Source organism: Canis lupus, chromosome 5 (genome assembly GCF_048164855.1).
Source record: "Canis lupus baileyi chromosome 5, mCanLup2.hap1, whole genome shotgun sequence".
NCBI lineage: Eukaryota > Metazoa > Chordata > Mammalia > Carnivora > Canidae > Canis > Canis lupus.
In genome coordinates, this window is record NC_132842.1 from 43,985,111 (window position 1) to 44,004,403 (window position 19,293).

Genomic DNA, 19,293 nt, shown 5'->3' on the forward strand with positions numbered 1-19,293 from the left:
TACCTTAGCAAAGGCTAGCTCCAGAGCCAGGCTTCTATTACCTCTGAGTCAAAAACATTCTCACTGGAATATTCTGATGACATAAAAAGCAAATTGTCTGTAAAAAGCCCCAAGCAATTTGCGCGTCAGCCTTTTTAAGTTGGTGTAATATTAGCCACACTTACACTCAGTATTGTAAACTACAGTTGTCAAAGGCACCTGCGTCTCCCAGCGTTTACCAACATTTAGATTTTGTGTTAAAGAAAAAAGAAAAAAAGAATTCACTGGTAATCTTCTGAGGAGTTAAACCAGAAGTAGATCTGGAAAATATGTTAACCAGTCTTCAAAAGTATTTCCGTTCCCGGAAGTCTTCACACCCTTTGTGACTATGCCTTTTGTGACATTTCCACACATGTGACCTTCACACTCACCACGTTGATTCCAACAGACAAGTCGTGGTCAGGGTTTTATAGAGATGGTAAGGTAAGACTTTGAAGCTGCTGTACATCATCAATTCAGTCTGAAAAACAATCTCTGTGGTTAAGCATGTTAAATCCCCTTGTGCTTTCACAGCAGCTTGGCTAAAGGTTACTACTATGAAGGCTCAGAGGGGGAGACCGAGTGCTCTCGCTGAAGCGAATTCAGAGGAGTTACTCATCTTGTATGCATTTCCGTGGAACCTCATCATCAGGTATCATTCTATGCTTTATTAAAAATATAGCATATAACAAAGGCTACCAATGCCAAGTGCTAGCAAGGACTTGAAGCAACTGGAACCTTCATACGTTGCTCTACATTCCTGGTACAGCTACTTTGGAAAACAACTGGGTGGTTTCTTACAAAGTTAAACACACACTTAGCATAGAAAATAACAATCTCATTCTTAGGTATTTACCTAAGGGAAATGAAAACACATACCCCTGGTGGGGAGTGGTACCTGTGGTGGAAACAGAGCATTCAGGCAGATGAAATGGCACCTTCAAGAGCATGATAGGTTGGAAGACTGAGGATGTGGAGCAGCGAGGGCAGGAGAAGGCAACGAGACGAGGCTAGAGGCATATTCAGTGCTGGGTTTTGTGGGCCATGGTAGGCATTTTACTCTTCTGAGACTGATGAGAGACTATTAAAATGTTTTATGCAGGAGAGGGGCATACTCAGATAGGACCTTTAAAGAGAAGTCTGGCTGCAGGGTGGAGAAGGCACCAGAGGGAGGCATGTATGACTGTGGGAAGCCAGTTGGATTGCCATGGGCTGGTCTGTAGGCTTGAAGATATTCTCTTTTCTTTTTTTTTTTTTTTTAAGATTTTATTTATTTATTCATGAGAGACACAAAAAGAGAGAGGCAGAGAGACATAGACAGAGGGAGAAACAGGCTCCCTGCAGGGGGCCTGATGCATGATTCTATCCCCAGACCCAGAATCACGCCTGAGCCAAAGGCAGATGCTCAACCACTGAGCCACCCAGGTGTCCTGAAGATATTCTCTTTTATCCCGAGATAGTTTGCACTGATGCCTTTTATATAACAATATTTCTAATAGAAACAAGAATGATGAATGGTTCCTCTTAAAATTTGTTGTTATAAAAATACTCAATAGATAAAAAAGAATTCATGTAACATTAAATTATAAGGAAAAATCCACAGGCATCTCCTTATTTCAGGACTAGAACATTATCATTATGAAAACCCTCTTTAAACAAGGACCACAACTCTAGTTAATTTAACAAAATAACTGTGTGCTCAATTTTAAAAGGGGATTCAAACTTTCCTTGGAATGCAGTGATATCAGGATTTTCTAATAATCAGAGCTTTTACACAATAGGAGAGGCTGCCTTGGGAGGCCATGGAAGGCCCAGGGAGGCCAAGGGGCAGCCTGTGTCAGGGTGTGGGGGAAAGTGTCCAGGGAGGGTAGGAAAGCTGGTAGTGACTTGGCAAAGGTGCCAATCCTAAAATATTCAAATTCTAAGAATCCTAAAAATTTCAATGCCAATGAATAGAATAAATATATTAGGAGCAAAGCTTTCAAGGGAGCATTTAAAAACCTTGGGTGTGGCTTCTTAGAGTAAATGTGGAAGTACGGCTGTTTTTTGGATAATTCCTTGATATTTGAAATAAGATGGAACCATGTGCATACATAAATTCAAATACATAGCAATTTATGTGGCTGAGGTATTTTGAGTTCTTGAGCCCTTGAAGTAGTGAGTTAGGAGCAGAATGAGGGGTTAGTGTTTTGAATTCAAAGAAACAGTGGCAATAACTCCAATTCCTATTCTGTAGCATGGATTGGCACATGACTGCTTTTGGGCCAAATGATGATTGTTTTTGTTCCATGAGCTAAGGATGGCTGTACATTTTGTGTTTTGTTTTGTTTTTTAAAAGATTTAATTTATTTATTCATGAGAGACACAGAGAGAGAGGCAGAGACACACAGGCAGAGGGAGAAGCAAGCTCCAGGCAGGGAGCCCCATGCGGGACTCAATCCCAGGACTCCAAGATCATGCCCTGGGCCAAAGGCAGGCACCAAAATACTGAGCCATCCAGGGATCCCCTGGTGTGTACCTTTTGTCTGACTGACTCAACTTTTAAATTTGAGATAGTTGTAGATTTGCACACAGTTATAAGAATACAGAAAAAAGTTGATAAACTGGATTTATTTAAATTTAAAATTTTTGTGCATTAAAGGACTATCAAAAGTGTGAAAAGGCAACTCACAGAAATGGGGAAAATACTTGCAAATCATATACTTGATAAGTGATTAATATCTAAAATATACGTTCTTACTCAACAACAAAAATCCCCAGACAATCCTATTAAAAACATGGGCAAAAGATGGGGCATCTGGGTGGCTTGGTCAGTTGAGTATTCAACTCTTGATTTCAGCTTAGGTTATGATTTCAGGGTAGGAAGATTGAACACCTCCCCCCATCCAGCTCCGTGCTGGGGGTTAAGCCTGCTTTGGGATTCTCTCTCTCCTTCTACCCCTCTCCCACTCCTTCTCTCTAAAAAAGGGGAGGGGGGCAAGGACTTCAATAAACATTTCTCCAAAGAAGATATAAAATGGCTAATAAGCCCTTGAAAAGATGGCCAACATCAATAATCATTAGGGAAATGCAAATCAAAACCACACCAAGAAAAAAAAAAAACAGCAAGAGACCACCTACAATCATTAGGATGGCTATGAGAAATCAGGGAAAAAAAAAAACTTCAGAAGATAGCAAATGCTGGCAAGAATGTGGAGAAACTGAAACTCTTACACACTGCCGGTAACAATGTAGGATAGTGTAGCTGCCATGGAAAACATTATGGTGGCTGTTCTAAAAATTAAAAACAGGGACTCCTGGGTGGTTCAGCAATTAAGTGTCTGCCTTTGGCTCAGGGCATGATCCCAGGGTCTGGGATGGAGTCCCACAATAGGCTTCTGCAGAGAGCCTGCTTTTCCCCCTGCCTGTGTCTCTGCCTCTCTCTCTCTCTCCGTCTCTCATGAATAAATAAAATCTTAAAAACAAACAAACAAACAAAAATCCAGAGCTACCATATGATCCAGCAATTGCACTTTTAGTTATATATACAAAAGGATGAGAAGCAAGGACTTAACCATATATAAGTACACTTAGGATCACAGCAGTATTATTCACAATAGCCAAGACAGCTCAAATGTCCATTAAATGGATAAAAAGATAAGCAAAATGTGGTATATACATACCATGGACCATTATTCAGCTTTACAAAGGAATGAAATTCTGGGAGTACCTGGGTAGCTCAATCGGTTAAGCATCGGACTCTTAGTTTCAGCTCAGGTCATGATCTCAGGGTCATGGGATCAAGCTCTGTGTTAGCTCTGTGTACAACACAGAGTATGCTTGGGATTCTCTGCTTCTTCCTCTGCTCTGCTCCTTTCCCCACTCATGCACTCTCTCTCTCTCTCTCTTTCTCTCATAAATAAATAAATAAAATCTTTATTTTATTATTATTTTTTTAAATGGCATTTATTTATTTATTTATTTATTTATTTATTTATTTATTTATGATAGTCACAGAGAGAGAGAAAGAGAGGCGGAGACACAGGCAGAGGGAGAAGCAGGCTCCATGCAGGGAGCCTGATGTAGGATTCGATCCTGGGTCTCCAGGATCGCGCCCTGGGCCAAAGGCAGGTGCCAAACCGCTGCGCCACCCAGGGATCCCCAATAAAATCTTTAAAAGGGAATGAAATTCTCATACATGGTAAAACACAAATGAACCTAAAAAAATATGCTAAGCAAAATTAACCAGACACTAAAGGACAAATACTGCGTGATACCACTTATTCTAAGGTATCTAGAATAGTCACATTCATAAAGACTGAAAGAGAGTTGCAGGAAAAGAAGAATGAGGAATTGTTTTTAAGTGGCTACTGTTTCATTTTGGAATGATAACGTTCTGGAGATGGGTAGTGGTGATAGCTATATAACTCTATAATGCCACTAAACTCCATTAAATAATAAACTTAAAAATGGTTAAAATGATACATTTTATGTTATGTGTATTTTACCAAGATTTGAAAAAAAGGAATACAAAGAGATCCCATGTATACTCCAGTTTCTTCTGAGGTAAGTGTGGTATCATCTTAAAAACTATACATCAAAAAAAAAAAAAACTATACATCATATAACCAGGAAGTTGACATTGGTATAATCCACTGATTTTGTTCAGATTTGCCCTGTTTTCCATGTACTCATTTGTGCAGTTTTTACGTTTTTTAAATGTTTGAAAACAATCAAAAGAATAATAATGTGTGACAAGTGAAAAGTATACATAATTCAAATTTCAGCATCCATAAATACAGTTTGATTGGAACACAGCCACACTCATGGATTTGCATAATGTCTATATCTACTTTTATAGCTACGGTGGCAGAGTTAAGGAGTTGGGACAAAGACATATGGCCCACAAAGCATAAAATATTTACTACCTGGCCCTTCACAGAAAAACTTACTGACTCCTGTTCTAGAGTGTAATTAGCTGCCCCCACCTCCAAAAAAAAAAAAAAAAAAAAAAAAAAGCAGTGAGTGTAAAATAACTTGGGAGAAAGCCACTGAATAATATGCATAACTTTAGGCAAATGAATCATAATGAAAATGATAAATTGTCAAGGTTGTATTTATAAAATGTAAGTTGGTGTTATTTGGCCTTGCTGGGAATCTTAATTGTTCCCAACATACATACTCTTAGCTCTTCTCACCAGGGTGAGTGTTGAGTACTGGTATTTTTTTTTATTGGTTCTTATATTTTTTGTCATTATACCAATGAATATGCTTTTGATTTAAGTAACAGAAAACAGAACTGAATGTAGTTTAAATAATAGGAAAATTGTATTATCTTTCATTAAAATGTGAGAAACACAGGGACTCCAGAGTTGACTAGTTCAAAGGCTTTAAGATGTAATCAAGGAGCCAGGTTCTTTCCACTTTTCTGTTCTGCCATCCTCAGTTTATTTTCAGGCACACCCCCTCATGTTCTCAACATGGCTGCCATAGCTCACTGTGTCCTAAGGTTGGAAGAGGGGAAGAGGCATGTCCCTTCCATGTGCCATTGTAAGGATGATGTAAACTCTTGCAGAAGTCCCCTGACAGACTCCCTTCCTCAGTTGCTTCATAATCCTACACTAGCCTTGGTAAGAAGAGAATACCATGACTAGCCTAGACTAATCAGAATTCATCCCTGGGATGGAGAAGAGTCCTGTGTTTCTGAAACATGTGGTCATCTAATATGTGGACCAAAGGGGACTTCATCAGCAAAGGGAGTGTGGGAGTGTGGGAGTGTGAATACTGGGAGGTAACAGATATGTCTGTCATTTAGTTCGGGTGTCTACAACCTTCGTTGTGGAGTGGATGAACCAGGAAGTGGGATTTCACCAGACATCAGATCTGCCAACACCTTGATCTTGGACTTTCCAGTCTCCAGAACTATGAGAAATGAATTCCTGTTGTTTATAAGCCACTGCATCTATGGCTTAGCAGCCCAAAGTGACCAAGACATCATTCAACATTGCTCACCATCTCAGTCTTAGAGTACTTTTGAATGGTGACTTCCTTTCTTAGGTGACAGAACTCAGTACTAGTCATCTCAATTTGTGGGTGGAAATAAAACACTTACATCATCCTGATTCATGAAGACTTTCAAATTTACCCACAGTCAACCCACCCCCTTTTTAGGAATAGGAGGAAAAGTCTGAGAAAGGTATGTCTGATTGAAACAGAGGAAAGAGGTCAGTGTTATCAATGAGATGGGTGGGGGATGCTGCAGGAGGGGGATCTGAAAGCTGAATACCTATATGGTGGGTACACTTGGGGCAAAGGCCATCAGAACAGGAAATCTGGAGTAACGGTTATGCCTCTCTCTCCTTTAGATTCAGTGGACACTCTCAGCTGAATCTGAAATCCTGAGTGATTAGAAGTTTCAGATGGAAGCTACTGGGGGTGTCTGGGTGGCTCAGCTGGTTAAGCTTCCGACTCGTGATTTCGGTTCAGGTCATGATCTCAGGGTCATGAGCTCAAGATCCATGTTGGGCTCTGGGCTGGGTATGGAGCCTGCTGATACTCCTCTGCCCCTCCCCACCTGCTCTCTCTTTCTCTCAAAAAAAAAAAAAATTAAAAATTAAAAAAAGAAAAAGAAAAAGAAATAGAAAAGAAAAAGATGGAGACTACTAAATTCTTCAGACTGGTCCAGAGGAAGACTGTCCTGGCCTGGGTTAACCCTAGCAGACTTAACTCCCGTCCTTGTCAAGCAGCAGCTCTCTCCACCTTCAGGCCACCAGGGTGTATCAATCTTTGCCTGCATCTTCCAGGAGGGCCAGCATGTCTACAACAGTAGCTAAAGTCTTGCAGGGAGTTGTAGGAGGTTGGGCCTACCGGTCCCTCAGTCAGATCTCTTTCCTGTCTGGTTTATTTGTGATGTTCTTCCTAGAGCCAGAATGCCCTCACACCCTTTTTCAGACTTTGGAGAACTTTCCCTGAAACTTCTTTTGTATCCATCTGCTCTGAGTGCATTTGATTGATATCGTGGGTACAATTTGGATCTTGGTAACTACTCTCGAAGCATCAGGGAGCTTCCAGGAATGGGATGGTGCGCCTGGGGGGGGGGGGGCAGGAATAAATTCTGAGTGTGGCAAGGAGGAATCAGAAAAAGTGCCACCATTAGTGCCCCTGGATGTTCAATAACAGAACACTGGGATGATGCAAAAAGCACACCTGCCACTCTTGGTGAGCAAGCAGAAGTATGAATGAGCAGAGGTGGAAGTGGGAACAAACGAGAAGAATGCTTCATATCTCAATTACTTTCCCTTTGAAATCCTTGTATTTTCTGGTGTGGTTAGTAAAGAATTTTTGCTTCAAATTCATATACCTGTACCAAAACTGTAACCAGAATGCTTTGGAGAGAATCTTTTATTAATTCATATCCCTATTCTCTAGAGAAAGGAGATAGAAAATCCAATTGTATAGCATGAATAATTATTGGAAATAAAGGGGGGAAAGACAACATTAAACAGAGACAAGAACATGATTATAAAAGCATGTCATAAGCACTAGGCATGATTCAGCTGCAAAGTGAACTCCAGGCTTCCCAGCAACCAACTCAGATTGGAGAGTACTGCTGGTTATACATACAGTTCATGTAGCTGATAAGATGAACAGGTCAGTGGCCCCAAACAAGTAAATCATTCTTGGTACTAAGACTAGACAAATGCTTTAGAGAGTCCCCTGTAACAGGACAGTGAAATGCTGAACACTGTGGTCAACCATATCTTTACAGGAGATCCAATGATAAGTTCTTTCTAATAGCATCTTTCTTTATAGCAAATTCTACAGAGGGGAAGGGTGGGTGGTGGTTGTTTCTTTGAAACGTCAGTGTGTGTTCATAACTTTGGAAAGCCAGAAACATATTGGCAAGTTAAGAAATTTCGATGTTTCAGTGAGAACAAAACCTAAGAGTCTACCTTCTAGAAGAAAAAGAAAGTCCTGTCTTCAGAAGCCCTCCTCTCACTGTTCCCCTCCTCCATCAACACACACACAAACACATGCACACACACAGACTTCTCTAAATTCTCATTCCATGGCTTGGCTGGATGAAAGAAAGATAATACTATAATAACTCTTTTTAAAATTAAAAAGAAGCTACCAATTAAGGAAACCAGGCAATAAATTATAGTGAAAAGTGATTCACTCTTATATAATAGTAAATCAGATTTTGTGGGTCCTGGAGCTTATACAATGTTGGGGAGCTCTCTTTAAGGAAAATAATACAAAATTATGAATATAAAATTGTGTGAAAATAAATATACGTAAAATGAAAATAAATCACAACAAATTACTGGCGCCATGGAGATTTGAATCCTTTTCTTCTGAGATTAGGTAATTTACCAGAAATGCTTACAAAGAAAAGCTTCCTGATTGCAAACTGCCCTCCCCTTCCCACCAGCAATGAACTCCCAGCACTTGCAGGGGCCTGGGCAAGTGAGGGGCCCTGCAGCTTAACCTTCATTAATTCATGGCTTTATAGAAAAGTCTTCAGAGTTCCCGTCACTAAGTCTACCAGCTTTTCCTAGAAGAGGAAGCTTCTCTCCTCCTCTGATATTGCAAACTGTGAACTGTTATTGACAAGACCCCAAAGAAATCAATGCCTTTATTTCTTTAAAAATGACTCCCTATCCATCTGGAAGAAATAATAGCTCTAGTCTTGCTCTTTTTAAACTGATCATTTGCCCTTAATCACATGTCAGGCTCTAAATATGGGGTATCCTTGGCTCTCATGCAGCAGAATTTCCAGAGAAGTGTTTGGGGCCAAAGAGGAGGAATGTGAGATCTGTTCTCCTCTGTGAGGCAAACAGCAGGAAGTTGGGAAAGTCTGATATTTCCAAGCGTATTTTCTGTACGTCTTGTCCTCTGTTCAAATCAATTTTACTTTTTTTTCTTGGATGAAGAGCTATAATCAAGCTGCCACTGCAGAGCTGTGAGAATTTTGACTTCAGCTTTGTTCCTGATGAATTTTCTAAGTGGAAAAGCCAGATGGAAAAACAATCTCCAATCTAAAATCTAAAATCTACTTCAAGACAAATATTGCCTATGACTCAGAAAAATTAGAATTCAAAAATGAAACCTCAAGGACACAGGTTTTGCTGAGATTGTTTCCTCTTTGCTTCTTGTACTTTTAATCTGGAATTTAAGCACTGTTAGCATATTTGCTACACAATAGATTTCCGGTAGTAAGAGGAAAGAGTCATAGGTTGAGTTTAACTGAAGGAAGACACAGGCCCTCTAATGATTAACACAAAATGTAAAGTGGTCGGATTTTTAGAAAGTCAACAAATGGTTTAACACAGGAAGGTTCTCTTACATGCATGTGTGGCGCCTTTGAGTAACTGGGCTCCTGGCCGTCGCTGAATGTCAGTGATTCCCTACAGATCCTCTGCAGGTGTGTGTGATGGGAAACTGGGTGAGTGTGAGTGCCCAGGGGGAGGCCGGGCTCTGAGCCAAGCCTGGAAAGCAAAGCCTGGGGTTCTCAGAGCTCATTAGTCAACCTCCTGGCCCAGGGGGCTTTGGAGAAATTAGGGAAGCCTTTTAGAATTGACGTCTTTGCTTAAAAGGCTGTAGAGCTGCCAAGGAGAACCTACCAAGCTGATCCACAGGATCTCTGTGCACGGGGAAAAGAATGGGAAATGAGGCATAAGAAGGAAAAAGAGGCAGGAAAAGGAAGCAAATAGAAGTTCAAGCCAAAGCTGGAGAAGAAATACTGATGGACAGCTCTGGAGCATACAGTGAGCTCTCAGTAACTCAGAATAGCGTCAAAGAAGTCTGATGTGGATAAAAACATAAATTATGTGTTAATTTTTAAAATAAACATAAAGTTATTATTTTAAGGCATGTTCTTTAGGAGTTAAAAAGCTGAGGAAGCAAGTAGAAATCCTCCAGGGAGTGTTTATCTGCTGGGGGTGGGGGATGCAATTAGGTCAATTAAGTGTTATAAAATAGATGTTAAAATCACTTTAAGTACTTGAGCACAGTTTGTTTCCTTCAGGAGGCTAAACATGATTTTAGCATTTGTTTTGCAAATCTTGTTTTTCAAAATATTGCTTTGATGGAGTCTATCTCTTGAGCTTTTTCTGCACTTTTTCTTTTTTGCAGGTGAGGAAGAATGTGGTTTTGTCCCATGTGGAGTATGTTAGTATTGCAGCAGTAATCGCATAATGCTGGTTCCCGTTTTGTACTTACTATAGACCAGGCTCCTTATTGATGATCTCTTTTTGCATCTGCTTTTTGAGGTTTTCTTAAGAATTGGCAGTCTCCATCCACTAAAACACTGAACACTGAAAAGAAACTGGAGTGCACAGAGTGAGACGTCCATAAGGTAAGTCTTCCATTTGTGTTCCCGAAACATTCTGCCCAGAGTCACCGCAGCTCACCAGTCCCCAGTGTTTGTTTGCCTTCCAAGGTGGTGTGCTGAGCATTTAAAGAGCATCACCACAGTTAATCCTCACTACAACCTTACACGGGACTACGATTACTCTCTTCGTTAATCGACGAGGAAGCTGTGGCACAGAGCGTACTTGCCCCAGATCACAAGAAAATAGGAGAACCGGGATGAGAACTCACATCCGTTTTATCACGGCTGTACTTCCTTCCCATTATCCTCACTGCAGATGGCCTCAAAGCCTGGACTTTCCCCTCTCCCCCATCTGCTTGTCCAAATCCTAGCCATCCTTCAGGGCCCTGCTCAGGATAACCCTACAAGCATTTATTGAGTGCTTACTGTGTGCCAGGCTCTCACATACTCCATCTTCTCTAATCCTCATGAAAGTTCTACGAGGTATGCACTATCGTTGTCCTCGTTAACAGAAGTGAAACTGAGACTTCGAAAGTCACACAGCTAGTAAGTGGCAGAGGCAGCGCTCAGCCAGGACACCCTCATCTGAGGCCCTTGCCTCCCTGCTGGGACACACGCACACCACAAAGCCCTCCTATATCCCCAGCTTGTAGTGATTTCACTCCTCTGGGGACGGCCTTAACACTTCTCATCATGAACCAAGAGGTATCTGCTTGCAAGTATTCTAGAATCTTCTCTTCCAATGTTGCTGTCACTGGCAGAGAGCAAAGACGCTATTTTTAATGCTTGGTCATAATGCCTGGCAAACATTAAGTGTGCAATAAACAATTGGTTTATTATTAAAAAAAAAAAGTTTTAGCTCCATGAGAGTGGTTGTAGGGATCCTACAATCCTACAATTTCTTGTAGTAGAACAAGAAATTGGACTAATGCAAATCAAACTCTTTAAACCTCTGCCTGGAATTATGTCATCAGCATTTTTAACTTCTCAAAAATCAAATATTTGATTTGTGCCCTAGAAAAAAGTGAGAGAGGAGAAGGGGCGACTGAACAGTGGGGTGATTCGGCCCACCACTGTTCTCCTGGCACCCTGGCCTCCATGTGGGCATGCCCCAGGGGGTGTGCACCTTCCAATCAGGCAGGGAACCTGCACAGCTCCCTCTATAGCTGCCAGCACAGCCACATGAAGACCCAGAGTCCATAAAACATGCTGAGGACAGAGTCCTTGACCTTGGGGCTCTGAGTCTTCATTATGGGTAGCAGCACTCAGGGGCCACCGTTTTTAAATGAAATTAAATTCTCTCCTCTTAACTTCCATGAACTCAATGGCCTCTCAAATCCATCCCTCGTTTCCTTTTTTTTTTTTTAAAGATTGTATTTATTTATTCACAAGAGACACACAGAGAGAGGCAGAGACATAGACAGAGGGAGAAGCAGGCTCCATCAGGAACCTGATGTGGGACTCGATCCCAGTACCCCGGGATCACGCCCTGAGCCAAAGGCAGACGCTCAACCACTGAGCCATCCAGGCACCCCCATCCCTGTTTCCTAAGTGATATAAGGTCCAGCAGCGCCACCCCCGACCCTCTTGCTCCAGACAGATGGTCTGTCTCCAGGCAGTAAATCATTCACACTGGCTGCTCCTGGCGGAAAAGAAAAAGTAGAAGAAAAGAAAAAAGACATTTCCATTGATTGAACTGAGAAATAGGAGGGGTTTTGTCCATAGTCTCCGCCATAATGTCTGCAGGGAATTGTCTTGGCTGAGACACTCCAGCAAATCATCCAGGAAGAACAGGATCTACTTTTCATTTCAGAGGAAGAGGAAGAGGTGGGCTGCTTGGGGAAGGGAGAGAATTGAGTTGGTGGGAAGTTTTGGGACAGCTGGGTGTTTAAGAGTCCCTGGGCCAAAGGCAGCCAGAGAACGTGAACATTTCAGGCTTTCAACAGAGAGGAATCCTAAGACTGTTGACCCCTCTTTAGGCAAAGAGGGAATTGGACAAGGAGTCATGAAAGCAGGGCATGTGAGCTGGAAATCCTGAGGGGACAGTCTTCTCCACTCTGATATGAACATCTGTTGGCTTTGGCTCCATTTGTGTTTTAGGGTTTTGGGCTTTGTTTTGTTTTTTTAACAAGGAAAATCTCTCCAACAGCTACATTTCTAGTGCTGCAGTAGGTCACATTTCATTCTTCCCGAACAGGGTTGATAGGCAACAAAGGGGAGAAAAGAGACGACTTTAGACTTCCATCCAAAATTCTTAATGTAGGGGTCGGTTAAACCGTTTTATTATTTGGTTCTTCCTCTGAAGAATTCTGTTTCCTGTTTTCCCTGTTGGCAGTGGTGCTCTTCCTTCTGCCCTTCTGCTTCCCACTCCCCTCCACTCCCTTTCTCTACTTTCATTTCAGTGGCTGGCAAAATCAGAACGTTATTTGGTTTTGAAATCGTCACTGCGGAAATTTATGAAATCTCTTTATCCACAGGTTTTACTAAAGCGGGTGGGAGCCTCTCTTTTTTTTGGCAACAGTTTGTGGAGCCTATGTGTGTTGGGGGAGGGGTTGGTGCTGGAGACAGACCAGGGGACCTCTCAAGGACTCCCCTCCTTGTGGTAGAGAAAAAACCCTGATCCTCAGAGTAAGAGCAGAGCATGGACATGGGAAAAGCTCCTTTGCTTCCTCCCCAGGAGCCAGCAGGAGGCCTGGTCATTTTGGCAAATAATGGTGGCTCATCGCCACCACTTTATTATGTGGCTGATCTGGAAAGCAGATTGCAGAGAGTGTCAAAGGCGGGCAGAGCCTTGAAAACAGCTTTTAGGTGTCCTGACGACACTCCCGGATGGGGTCTCGGGCACCTGTGCCCGCAGGGGTACCTGGTCTTCTGGGATCAGCTGTGTGGGGTGGACAGTCCCCTTCCTGTGGAAAGCTGTACTGGTGGGGGGACGGTGGGGGGGTGGATCTCAGGTGGCTCCGGCTTTCTGAGACCATATTATGAAAGCAACTAAATGACATGAAATAATCACTTGAGCTGTACAGCAGATTGGCGCTTGATTGAAGCCACTAAGTGCAGAAAATGGTCTCAAGGATCCTAAAACAAACAGAAAGCTGAGGGAGGAGGAGGGAGAGAGAAAAGCAAGCGTGCATCTTCAAAATCTGGACGCACCGCACCGCTTGACTGTGCAGGTCTGAGAGCGGACTGCACCGCTGCTGCACTTCTACCGCTAGGTTCTTTCTTCCTTCCCCTTAGCCTCTGCTTCCCGAGCTCCAGGACCTGAGGCGGCGCCAGGACTGGTCCCCGGGGCCCCAGGCGGGGGGCTGGCCCGGTCCTCCAGTGGGTGGCTGGGAGCTAAGACCCACCTTTTAAAGGAAGGAAAGAGGATGACTGGATGACAAGGTCTGTTTTGTCATGTTTTCTACTTATAAGTGAAACCACGTTCGGAGAAAATTTGTGACCGTAAAGTTGGCATCTATCTATCTGGGTTTTTTTAGTCAGTGGCCTGTTGGGGGATTTTCTCTCTACTTTTTAAGAGAAAATAAAAGCCATTGGAGAGAAACTCCCTCAGGTTCTTGCCACACACCTTTCTTCCGCCCTTCCCTTCGTCTGCTCCCTCCACCGCAGCTGAAGAGATTGCTCATTGCCACGGTCAGTTTCCCTGGTAGCCTGATGGATTTGGCTCCCTTCTAGTCCCTTCCCCTTCCTGCTGCCTCTTGCTACTGCTTCATTTCATCAGCATTTAAACCAGCTTAAGTTTCTCCCAGCCCCCAAACAATGCCCTCCTTTGTGGCCACATTCCTTTCCAGTGTATTAACTATATTTTTGTAATTCTGCATTCTTGATGCTCTAGGATCTGAGGCCTTGTTGACCAGAGGGGCGGGGGTTTGCCTCTCTTCAGCTTAGCTAACTCCTAGAGACATAAAACAACTCACCTGAGAGTGTGTCTGTCCTGTGCAAACTAGCCAGTTAGGAACCCATACCCTAACCACCTCTTTTATGTAGCTCTCACAGAACCACTGTACTTGGCCCACTTCTTCCTACCCTAACCATCCCAGGGCCAGATATCAGACAACTACAGACAGCCCCTCTGCCCAGAGCCTGCGGGAATCATTCCCACTAGCCAATCCTAAGCCTGTTCACCCCACCTTGCCTTTGGTCCCTGTAAAATCCACAATCAAGTCTTCTGTCCATGTTTCCCCCCACCACCGCCCTGCCTCCTGGTGCTCCCCCCAAGTGGCCCTGTGTGGCCCGGTGTGCCCCTCCTCTTGGGAACTGTAACAAACTATGTATTCCATGTTTCCATCTCCTGATCTGCTAACTCCCCATTACTGGAATAATAATGAAACTTCATTTTCTAATTTTAAAATATCAGCCTGCTTCCTTATCTGTTTATTTTTGGTTTCTGTCAAGTATATTGAAACAGGTGTCTATACTCACCTTCACCACCTCCTTACCCTCTGCTCTGAAAATCTCCTGAAGTTTAGCTTCTCTTCCAGCACTCCTCTAATACTGCTCCTGTCAAGATCACGAATAATCGTGTTGCTAAAATGTAAGGTAACTTTTCTGGCATTGTTTGATTTAAGCTCTAAGCAGCATCTGATACGGGTAATCACTGTTCTCTTGAAACTGCTTTCCTTTGGCTTTAGTGATATCTATCTTTTTTACCACAGTTTCTTAGAATCTTTTGTGGGTTCCATTTCTGTTTATCTGTTTACTGCAGAATCCATAGAGAATTCAATAGTATACTTGTCATCTCCACGTGGATATCTACTGCATTTTAGAATGGGGACATCCTAAACTGAGATCACAGCTCCACCCCACGCCCCCTCCCCACTGTACTCCCTTTCTCAGTGAAGGGCACTGTCCTCCCTGTTGTGGTTCCAGACAGAGTCTCGATGGCGTCCCTGGCTCCTCCCTCTGCCACATTCCCCACATCTAGTTAGTCACTGAGGCCTATCAGTTTTACTTCTTCAGTTTTTCCAATCTATTTATTTCCGTCTATCTCCATGGTCGCTAATAGTTTCTCTGACTCCAGTTTTGTCCCTTTCTTCCATTTTTCACATTGCAGCCAGCGCGCTCTCTATACATGTGCATCAGAATACACAACCGCTTTGTGGAGACTTTGTACCCCTTTGATTGTGCCTCATTACCCTTGGGATAAAGGCCACATTTCTCCACATGACCGCCAAGGACTTTCTTCTTGAGTTCTTCTCAAGAAGAGTGCTTCTCTTGTCTCATTTCCTATCATCCCTGCTGTTACCCCATCATATGGAACTGTTGGCAGTGTCTTAAATGCCCTTTCTCATCTCTTAGCCTTTGTCTGTGCAGTTCCATGGATTCTCTTTCCTTCTCCTGTTCCTGGCTCACTCTAGCTCATTATCAGATCCCAGGTTAGAGATATGAATCCCACCTCTTAAAGCCTTTTCTGATTTTTAGGTGGCTCCAGAGCCAACAGAGTACCTCAAAGATCAAAAGTCTTACCACATTCCTGTCAGTGTCTGATAGTGGTAAGCACCTTGAGGGCAAGCCCATCTCTGGCTGACTATACCATTTCTAACACCTTGCACAGTGCTGACAAAAATGCTTGCTTAATAAATGACTGTGATTCCAACCAATGCTTGTGGGCAAGAGTGGTTCAGTGAGATGGCCTGTCCTGAGAACACTAACATTATTGTTCTCATGCTCCTTTCGTCATCAAAAATAATATTCACTGAACGCTAAATACAGGTCATGCTATTTTCCAAGGGCAGGGAAAATAGCCAGACGACTTCCTTATTTATTCCATTGAAATGGTATTTAAATAAAGTCACTTTCATTTTTTATTTCAGTGGTGATTACAACTGAGATCATCCTTGTAGGGGCCAGTGTATGGAAGCCCAAAGAACTAATCACTGACCTTAAGCAACACTAACCTCAGGGGGATAGATTTCCCAGCTATCCATGATATTTTGACCATGTACATCTAACTATTTAGGAGAAGCTGAGAAATGCTAAGGCCAAATCATCACCTCTTAAAAATATACTTGTTTAGGGTTTGTTTTTCAACTGTTTGACCTGGACCACATGTTTCCCATCTCTCATTCTCATAAATAATTAATAAACCAAAGCCATCTTTTGGTTTGCTTGTAGAAATGCAGTTGCTAACATGATATGCTAATATTAATGGCTAATATGGGAAAAAGGAGGTCATTGTGAAGCACAATGAGGTCACTATTTATGAGTTAGTGGAATTTCTGATGATCTCCTAGAGCAAAGAGACATTCCTACATCTGAAGCTTTGAGCATATCTGGCAGAAACCATAAATAGTATTGTAACTTACACATCTGCTCCTGGCTGGCGATTGCCATCTCCAGAGTCTTCACCCACATTTGTTATAAAACAGTTGCAACGCCCTAACAGGGAAAGCCAGGCCATTCCTGGATGAAATTATTCCATTTCATCTTCAGAGAGGAGAAATTGTTATATTTCAGGCTTCCTTATACTACTATTCAGACTGGGAGGAGAGGTGTTGTCTTCACCCAATTGGGCTCCTATACCAAGTCCCAGAGACTGTTAGAACAACAGAAATCTATTTCTTACACCTTTCTTGGTCTGAACAGACTAAGACAAATGGATCTTGCCGAAGAGAACTTCTTAGAGTAGAGAGGGGACCCCAAAAGAAAGGTGGGCAGTTAGGATCTTTGCTCCCTCCTCTCTCCATAAGGTGACCCTGAGTGGTCCAATACATGGGCCAGGAGGTTGGAGAAGAGATAGATAAAGGAGGAGGGAAGAAGCTAACGGCATCTACTTCTCCACAGCAGGCCTCCAAACCTAAAGCCAACTTGCACTAGAACTTCAGATGAGGATTAGGTTGGAGTTAAGATGTTAAACTGCTCTGATCCTTGAACATGACAGACTGTTCTTACGCCTGAAAACCTATGGGACCTGCCAGAGATTTTATCTAGAGCCTAGAAAAATGGTCTCTGTCTACTAGGAAGTGATGGGCAACATTAAAATTGATTTCATATTCACTGTTGATTGAGACTTACTTTTTTTTTTTTTAAATTTTATTTCTTCTACAGAGAGAGAGAGAGAGTGAGAGAGCACAAGCAAGGGGCATGGCAGAGGGAGAGGGAGAAGCATCTGGACTTGATCCCAGGACCCTGGGAATCATGACCTGAGTTGAAGGCAGATGCTTAACTGACTGAGCCCACCCAGGCACCCTGAGACTTCTTAAAAGAAATGGGTCTCAAAGGCATTTGGGAATCTTTGCTAAAAAAAAAAAAAAAAATCAATTTGATACTTAATGGCTTCTTTTTATGTGGATGTGGGTATGTATGTATATACATATCATACATACATAATCATAGACTTCTACAGTTGGAAGTATATTTAAGGATGTTCTAGTCTAACATGCTCATTTCATAAATCAGGAAAATTAAATTTCGTTAAGATCTCTTTCAGTTCCAAGGTTCTGATTTTACAATATTGACAGCCACTTACAGAAGTTATTGAAATAAACCAAACTTTTTTTCTTACGGATATGGATAGACTATCTTAAAACAGAGTGAAGTAATCTCTGGTGTCGGAGAGGCACTCCAGACACCAGCTGGTTCACTGCTTCTGCAGGAGATGCAAGGATGCTTGCTTTTTCTTTTTCTTTTTCTTTTAATAGACTAGGGATCTGTCAGCCTATGAATAACTGCAATATCTGACCAACAGCCAAGCCTGGGCATCCAAAAACAGAGTCCAAAATTGCCCTTGTTTTAGATAAGATCAGTTGACCCAAGTATTCAGAGAGCATTTGGGTCCTGCCTGCTTAGAGATTTAGGCTTGCTGGCTTATAAGATGGCAGTCTTTCCACAGAATGTTGCTTCTGCATCCCTGAGGTTTTCTCCCCACTCCAATTGCAGAGGCAAAGGTGGAAAGATATTTCAAAGATCTTTAGGAAAACAGAAGAGCAGACAATGACCATAGTTCATTAATCTCATTCCTTCTGAGTTGTCCCTTTAATATCAGCAAATTCTCTCCTTTACCACTCATGAACCACCACTTACCATGTGTACTATGGTGATTGGCGGGATTGGGAAGATACGAGTACCTTCTTTTGTAGCTTGGCAAGCATTCTGTGGTTGCCAAAGCACCAAAAATCCCAACCCCACTTTCCTTCTTAGGTCTGGAAGGTCTAGAAGTAGATGCAGTGATTGAGTGGTTAAAATATCAGAGGAAAGAGGCAATTGTCGGTAGCTGTGTGTCAGGACCTTGGATATTCAGAAAAATACTGAGGGTAGTGAGGAATGTGTGGAACTTTCCCTGAGAAACCTCTTGGGCAATGCACAGATAGAACCCAACGGTGTCTCAATGACCTGGCAGACTGTAAGAGGAGGAGGCCTGAACTGCAAGACTTCTCTTTTGGCCTTGGGGATCCTCTGGCACCAGTTCAGGTTGACTCTCTTAAAAGATGCAGGTACCAGCTCTGGCTAACAAGCCTCCTTGGCCTCCCAGAGTGTACAGGTTTCCAGAGTATATTTCCCCGGGTTGTTGGTCACCAAGAATTCTGAAGTGTTAGCTCTACAAGCAAAGCCAACAGCCAGTCCGCTAGTTTGTTGAGATTCCCTATTCAAGATGACAAAGAGCTTTTCCGTGAAATAAAAGGAGTCTTCACAGCAAAAAGCCACTATTGTAGCAACTCCCAAATCTCAGTGATTTAAGACTAGACAAGTTATTTCTTGAAAACACTGAAGTCCCTTTGGGTCTTTGGCATTTGGACTCAGACCACTTCCAGGGAGTGGTTTTACCATCTTCTATGGCCTCAGAGTTCTCCACTGGGTCCTCCACATCTTAGTCTCAGCGAGAACATGAATGGACCCATGAGAGGTTTTAGGGAGTTCAAACACATCACAGCCACTCACTTTCAGAACTACCCCATGCCTCACTCTGCTGCAAGGGCACGGGACAGGTAGTTTTGCAGTTGACAACTGTAAGGCAGAGTAAT

General features: G+C 42.6%; 1 long non-coding RNA gene across 2 annotated transcripts; it reads left to right on the forward strand.

Annotated features, from left to right (window-relative positions):
• The first annotated feature begins 144 nt into the window (after positions 1–144).
• LOC140632961 (uncharacterized) lies at positions 145–13,857 on the forward strand. 2 transcript variants are annotated; one of them, XR_012030600.1, is made up of 4 exons: positions 145–462; positions 553–670; positions 10,272–10,357; positions 13,571–13,857. It is a non-coding gene; the product is annotated as an uncharacterized lncRNA (long non-coding RNA). The 2 variants fall into 2 exon arrangements; XR_012030601.1 differs by having other exon boundaries at positions 145–457.
• The last annotated feature ends 5,436 nt before the right edge of the window (positions 13,858–19,293 follow it).